The sequence below is a fragment of the Electrophorus electricus genome, chromosome 5, assembly GCF_041902795.1.
Source record: "Electrophorus electricus isolate QZ-2024a chromosome 5, ASM4190279v1, whole genome shotgun sequence".
Classification (NCBI taxonomy): domain Eukaryota; kingdom Metazoa; phylum Chordata; class Actinopteri; order Gymnotiformes; family Gymnotidae; genus Electrophorus; species Electrophorus electricus.
The window spans coordinates 27,016,102-27,024,022 of NC_137501.1; the positions used below are offsets into that span (position 1 = coordinate 27,016,102).

At 35.4% G+C, this 7,921-nt stretch overlaps 1 long non-coding RNA gene across 1 annotated transcript in view; it reads right to left on the reverse strand.

Moving 5' to 3' along the window:
- Positions 1-7,098, reverse strand: part of LOC145657979 (uncharacterized) — a 62,020-nt gene extending 54,922 nt beyond the window's left edge. The window contains exons 1-2 of the long non-coding RNA XR_014123907.1: positions 6,996-7,098; positions 3,949-4,046 (exon numbers count right to left, since the gene is read on the reverse strand). This is a non-coding gene — a long non-coding RNA (uncharacterized LOC145657979). The remainder of the gene's footprint in view (positions 1-3,948; positions 4,047-6,995) is intronic.
- Between the last annotated feature and the right edge of the window lie 823 nt (positions 7,099-7,921).

Genomic DNA, 7,921 nt, shown 5'->3' on the forward strand with positions numbered 1-7,921 from the left:
ATTTACCTGCATCTGTACAAATTCATTGCTTTAGTGTTCATATTTTGTATGCAGAACGCAAAATACCACTGAAATTCTGAACTGCTCAGTACACTTGAATCTGTTTAGTAAGGCATTTCTTGCTTAAAATGTTCAAAACTGGCATGAATTAATTTGTCATATCTGTATGATATATACAATTCATTTAATAAGTTAAGATGTACAATAACTCCCCCAACAGCATTATTCTGAATGCATTTTTGTCTCAAAATACAACATTGCTGAAATACCTATTTCGTAATATTTAATAATATCCAAAACCAAGAAATTGCTAAATACATAAACAAAACCAAAAATGATTTTTGTATTGTTTCTGCTCAGTGTATAACATTTGAATTATCTTACACAAACACACGCACACAAACACACGTATGTGTGTGTGTATATATATATATATATATATATATATATATATATATATATATATATATATATATATATATATACACACGTGGGTGTGTGGGTGTGTGTGTGCCCAGCATTGCCATCTATATATATTGATTAATGATTTAATCCAGTATGAACTTACCCTTTTGTTAGAAAATAAATAACTCCAAAAATGTAAATACAATATTTTTTTTCCCTAATTCAGTATAGTGATGACACTAGATGTCTACCATATCTCAAGCAAATTGAACTCTTTTAGAGAGGTTCAAGTACACTCAGTGGCTGATACTGCTTGTATTTGGTGCTCAATGCATATATAGGAGGTAAGACACCTGGTGAGCTGGTTGTGTGTAGTGTAATATGGGCCCTCCCAGACTTTTCAAACAAGTTTGAAAAGAATGGGTGAATTCTTTGTGTTGGTATTTCTTAAGTCAGGTGTGTTAACTGATTTTCCCTGTTTACTTTGCAGAACACTGAAGATCTTTCTTTTTTCCTTTGCCAAACCAGTTATTCTATTTATGAGAGCTAGTTGTTCTTTCTGAGATAAATGCTTGTTTGCTAACTAAGTTTCATTATTTTAACTTATTTTATCTCCTTCCTGCACTATACACGAATTCGGCAAGCAGCCCGAGACATTGAGCCTACACAGGACAGCCATTGAATGACAAAAAGAAGAGCTGCTGGAATAGTTGGAAGCGATATGTTCACTCCTCGCCAATGTAGATCAGTTAGCTAGCTGGATGGAGGTCCTTTCAGTAGGCTCTAAGACTACTCCTAGTGGTTCCTCATTATCACATTACAAAATCAGGAGCATTACCATATCACCACCCTGGAAGTGTATAATTGGGATCCTGCTTTGAGGGCTTCATAATGCAGACTATCAACATATCAGACTATCATAACTCATGACAGTGTTTCCCCATCCCAAGTAGAGGGGGGCCTTGCTGTGCCTAAAACAGCAGATGCGGATTATTTTAGATGCGGATTATACTGCTGCCACATAATGGAATAAAGAGTAATATGTTTGTAGTCAGCCTTAGAAGGGAACTCCAGGTGGAGCTGGTCTGTCATGAGGTGGTTTTTTTGATGGAGTGGTGAAGTAGACCATCACCTACGAATGCCTCCTAGAATCATTGTTCTCTATGGTCATCCCCCCAACGGCAAGCTTTGCCTGCATCATTGCATGAAGCTTCCCCTGCCACCGAGCCAGGGAGCCATCGAGGTAGGCAGTGCTCATCTCTGCAGGCATGCATTAATTTATACATGCGATCAGCTTGCCATCTGTGTCCTCATGAGTCAAAAGCTCATAGCACTCAGGTGAGTCACACTCACTCATTCATTCTGAATGTCAAGGTTACTCATTTGGAGTGGGTGGTTTGTGTTACAGCCCAGTTTACTCAAGCATTGCCAAGCCTGGTGGTACCTCTTCTTTTTCCGATTCCAGTTCCCTATCACATATTGCCCTGGATCAAACAACACAAATGCAGATGCCCTCTCTAGACAACATGCTCTTAAGTTGCAACCCATCAGCCAGTTTCTTAAGCCAGTTGTTCCAGGACCCTTGGACTACCAACCTGCTTGCCAGTCCTCTGCCACCAGAGGACATAGGACACCATTAGTTCTTTGCTGGACTCCAGGATTTTCAAAGGGAGACTAAAGTACCTGGTTGACTGGGAGTTTATAAACAAGAGGAAAAGAGCTGAAGGCCAGCCAGATCCTCAACCTGGATCTGGTACCCTCCTTCAGCCACGCCCTCCCTTTAGCTCTGCACTGTTGTTGCCTGGGTCAACCCTGCACTAGGTCATTGGCAGGACCTTGTAAGGAGAGGTTGGCGGGAGGGGAGCTGTCGCATCTCAATTGGCATCCAGTCAAGCCCAGACTAGAGGCAGCTGTATGTGCACACCCACCAACCTCACCTCTGACCATCATTATACACACCTGTTCCTTATTTCTGCCCATCACTATTTAAAGCCCCTTGACTACTCTCTCAGTGCTTTGCATTGAGGCTTACCTGCTTTTTGGCATGCAGCTAATCCTTTTATTTTATGTATTTATTTTTCTTTATTTTACCCTGAAGTCTCAGTGAGATCAAAGAATCTCTTTTACAATAGAGGCTTGGCCAGGATAGCAGCCATACAGGTTCAGAACATATTAAAATACAACATATATGAGAGCTAGTTACTCTCTCTGAGATTACTGCTTGTTTGCTAATAAAAGCTTAATTATTTTTACTTTCAACTTGCATTTCATTCCTGCTGATCACTAGTTATATCGCTTGTATCTTCACAGAAGAACCATGTATTTGTGTCTCTAGATTGACCATTTTCTCACTAAACACTATAATTCATATTATTTGCTTGGTTTGTTTAGTTTACACACACAAAGAGTCATTGTGTCAAGAGTGTTTTAGTTACCTGCCATATTTATACAATCACACCCTTCTAGCATAATGCTGAAATGCTCATCTGTCCAGCTTTCATTTTCAGACTGATAAACAATGATCTATTTGTTGTTCATTCATGAGACAAATTTCTTTTCAGAATCTGGCTTTAGTGGCCAAGTATGTTTGCACATACACAGAAATAGTCCTTGGTCTCACAGTGTCTCATAGTACACAGTATACAGTAGTTGACAATAAAACTTACATGAGTGCAGTAACAGGCATCCATAATTGAGTTTTATCATACACATATACAACAAATGTACCAAATGTTCAATCCTGTAAACTCACACAGACACACACACACACACACACACACACACACACACACACACACACACACACACACATTGGTGATATGTGATGTATTGATATATGCCGGTATTGAGGTTTTAAAAATTGAAATTTGAATATTACTTTTGCAATCTCAATATTGACCTATATTGTAAATAGCTTCCTGATTATAAATTGAGTTATAAAGCATGCCTTCCATTTGAAGTTTTATAAGTACTTTTGAAGTTGAAAGGAGTTTAGAGACATGATCTTGTTGCCATCTAAATGGCAAATGGTGCAGTGATTTTGTATCTTAATTATTTGTTTTGTGTAAATTGGGGAATATCCTTTAGGCCTAATTACAAAAATGACTAACAATATGCATGACAGTCTAAGAACATGCAGTATTTACTCATGCATCTTGTTGTGCTTGATGTATTCATCAATTAATTTCCTCAATTTCTTGAAGGCAAATATTTTTGTAATATTTTATTTGTCTGTTTTTCTTAATCAGCAGAATATTGAATGGGTAAATATATGTTCATAAAATAGATACACTCATTACTGGTATTTATTCGGTTACTCTTGAGTTTTATCAAGATTTTTTATAAATAATTTTGTCTGTATAGTGTTGGCTTATTCTAGGCTGGCAGGAAGAATGTTCCCACATCCTCATAACATTGTTATTATTCATTGCCTACACCCACTTTTGACCTTAAACACAAGTCTCAATGGTTCCTTTGAACCTGATATTATTTACCTAATGTTATTTAATCCACAACTAATCCTTGGGTAACAGCCATACTTACATGATGTCTCATCAGTACTGCTGTCAGATACTCTACTGTGCCAGATGAATTTGGGCACAGTTTACCACGGGGGACATAAGAGAATGCCCAATCCACATCTGTGCAGCAAAAACAGATCAAGTGTGAAAAAATAAACATCAGCCAAGCATGTAAGATGGACCAGGCGGTAGTTAAAATACCCCGCACAACCCTGAATTGTTTTCTCTTGGAAAAAAGAACTAGTTATATTAAAGTTTGTTATAATACTTGTGTTTTGTGCACAGAGATGCATGCCTAGGCAAGTGTACCTTTTGCTAACTATTAAAGATATTTGATACAGAGGGAAGTAAAGACAAGGTATAAGTGGTAACGATGCTTAATGTCAGCAATAAGAAACAAATAATATGTCAAGAAATTTCAGAGCTTTGTAGCTTCCTACAGGATGGTATAGGAGGTGATAAACACAGGAATGAGATCTATGTTGTATAGTAGCAGTATTCTTATATTCTGATTCTTCAAAAATAAAATCAGGATACAACCAAGGTGTGTATGTCTGTCATTAAAAATTAGGCTTTTTAAAATTTCTACTTTATTTTTCATGTTTCATCTTTTCTTCCCTGCATGCTAAAATTGCTTAGAACAAAAAAGTCCTTAAAAAGTCCTTTCTGAAGTTCTTGAATAACATGATAATAGACATATCTGAAGAATCATATGAAAGAATTCTCTTTGCGCCAAGATAAACAGATATCCCAAGATAATTGTACTCAATGTATTGTTACCAATCAACCAAATTTGACTCATAAACTAAAATAAACTAAACTAAAAACAACAATTCAAAAAAAAAATCAATTTGAACAAATCAAAATTAAAATTATTAATTTTTTCATTCCTGCTTGTGGCTAATTATGGGTTGGGCTGCAGATTTTAGTGCGAATCTGACATTTGTAACGCATTTCTATGCTATTTGGAACAGGCACATTTTTTCTGCCGGTATTTTGAGTATACTAATTTTATGATTTCGTTAAAACTAAGATAAAGGACAAGGCATGATGGGATTTCTATGCAAATGGGCAACATGGGTGTCCGAAGAGGGTGTTCTGGGGCTAATATAAGAAAATATAAGAAGAAACCATACATCAGACAGCAATTTGGAACTTACTGTAGAAAAGGAATATGCTAAGTAAAGTCAACCAACTTAATGAAGAACATGTATTTATCTATTTAGCCTATGATTTTGTAGAAAAGCTTTATTCTTGAACCTAAGATGAATGTAATTAATAATCTGGTAATGTTTGCCTATGGATTTATGATTTATGACGTTTTTTCCAAATGCTACAAAGACTAATATTGGATGTTGTTAGACAGGGTGCACATGTGGGTGTAAAATGTTATCTGGATTTCTGGCATCACAAGGTGTTCATGAAGCTGAACGTCATGTTGGCAATGATCTAAGGAATTTTCACCAACCTTACCACAAAGAATGCTGTCAGGTGAGATTTTACAGTTTATTAATAACCTACAGAAATCAACATTCAATTTACACTTTAAACTAGTATTTAGTGAGGTGACTGTATTTAATACCTGATCACTGTGCACTCATAGGGTATTCTTTCTGTGATTAAGTATGGCCTGTGGGATCAAATCCAGGTAGACCATGGCAGAGTATTTCATTTTTGTCTCTTTAAGCAAGAGAAGCTGGCGATGCATAGGAACAAACAAGACAGAGCTCCCTATGTTGAGACACACTCTACAAACGTAGGCCTACTTTTCTGTGTGATTAAAACATGATTTTCAATGCTTCTCAATTGTGCTTCAGAGAATGTATTTCAGAAACGTCCTATCTTTTTCTCTTAAGGTAAAATCTGACAGGTCAAGATAAGATTTTTCACAAATTCATATACCAGATTCAAATCTTATCTTAATTTAAGAAGTCTATTTTGTTTTACAGCATCTTATCCTATCTCAAGTTAAAAAATCTTAAATTACTTGATTGAAGTTGATTGATGATAAGTCATGCCTGTTATTAAGCAACCAAACATAATCACACAGCTGAGACATAAACACATAATCAAAATAATCAAGTTAGTTAGCCAGACAGCTAGCTACCATTTCTCATGCAAAAAAAAAAAAAAAAAAAAGGTTAAACTAAACTCTTTGATGTAGATAAATGTAATGTCATTATACTAGTTATAGTGAACTGTGCTGCCTGTCATGGCATAAAACGAGAGAGTTAAACCAGAGGTTAAGACACATCTGGAGTTGTCTTAAAGTTAGTACAGAATTTAGGAAATTTAGTTATGATGTTTCTGTAATACTGTTTTTAACTGGAGTTAGGATAAGTTTACGAACTTAGCAACTGTTGTTCTATAATGGCTTCTGTTCTAAACTCAGTCCAAACTGAAGTTGTCATGGTGTCTAAACAAATAAGATTTCAGAGTTAAGAAGATTCTGTAATATGACCCCTGGAGTACCACAACCCTGCCTATTTTAGAATTTTCTACTCTAATAGACCAAGCTCAGGTTTGAAAATTAGCAGGTAAATGTAATCAATGAAAAGGAGAAAGTAAAATATATATATATATATATATATTTGCAGTGCTGGAGTAGGCTAGAATTACTATTTCAATGCAAATGTGATGCAAACATTGTGCAATTTATCTGTCCAATAGAACCATGTGATTGAACAACGGAGATAAACAATCATGTTAATTACCCACTGAAAGAAGCTCTCATTCAACTAACAGACCAAGAAGTTTTCAATCTTGGGGATAACTTGGTCAGATACTGTGCATCAAATTTGAAATGACATTAGCAACCCTGTATTAAGCAGGGGTTTAAATGCATTGAACGCTCACAGAATACCTGGTATGCTTTCAAAGAGTTTCATCTTATTGCAGTTTTTTTGCTTATTATTTTTCTGTTACGCAGCTGTTTTCACTGTTTGTAGTCAAAAGTATCCCAAATCTCTTAGCAAAACATGGCTAAATAAAGATGATTGCTGCTGATCTCTTGCCCAGTGCTGGAGCAGAAGCAGACCTGTACCAACAAGAGGAGGGGTCTTCACTTACCAGGCATTTGGTATTTATAATGGATCCATTCACTACAGAGAAAGACCAAGTGAGGGCAGCGGAAACATTTGCAGAGAGGTTTCCAGATATGGCTGTATTGTTTGACAGTGCTGTGAACTATAATTACAGACCTTTTCAAGAAGTGATTGGTCTTGTTGGTGTTTCTAGGAGATATGCATAAAGAGGCCAACTCAAACACTGGAAAGAACATTTACTTTGTGACCTAAACAGAAACAAGAACAAGAAAAGTAGCAAGCCATATCTTATCCCAATGAAACAGAAAGTACAATATGGATTTCCAAAATTAATTTTGTTTCCATTTTGTTTGAATTAACTTTTTCACATTCTTTCCACTTATATATTATATTATATATGTTAATTTTTTCTTTTATATATATATATATATATAATAGAAGCTGTAATTTAATTGAAATGTAGACTGACTTTATATATTTTTAACAAAGAAACCATTTGTAATTTGTCAGGTTTTTTTATGCATACATTACCACCACAAGCAATGTGTGACCCATAAACATAGTAATAATAATAATAATAATAATAATAATAATAATAATAATAATAATAATAAAGAAAATACCCCCCCCCCCCTTCAAAGTGAACCTTTGTTGTTGTTTTTTTAAATAGATGTTGCAGGAAATACAAACATAAGTAAAATTAACAATTATGCCTGAAAATGGGGAACCCTTCTTAGTTTTTAACCAAATCTGTTCTTACAATGACACACAAAACATCTTTTTATAGTCAAGCTATTTCACAGACACTCATAGGATCTCCATCAGAACATCTGAAATTCTATCAGACATTTCTGAATATACAAGAGTCAGTCTTCATTCAAGTTCAAAAATGTTAATTCTCTTAAGTGGATTTATGATGAGGTGGGAGTGAGGTGGGGTGAAGATAAAATA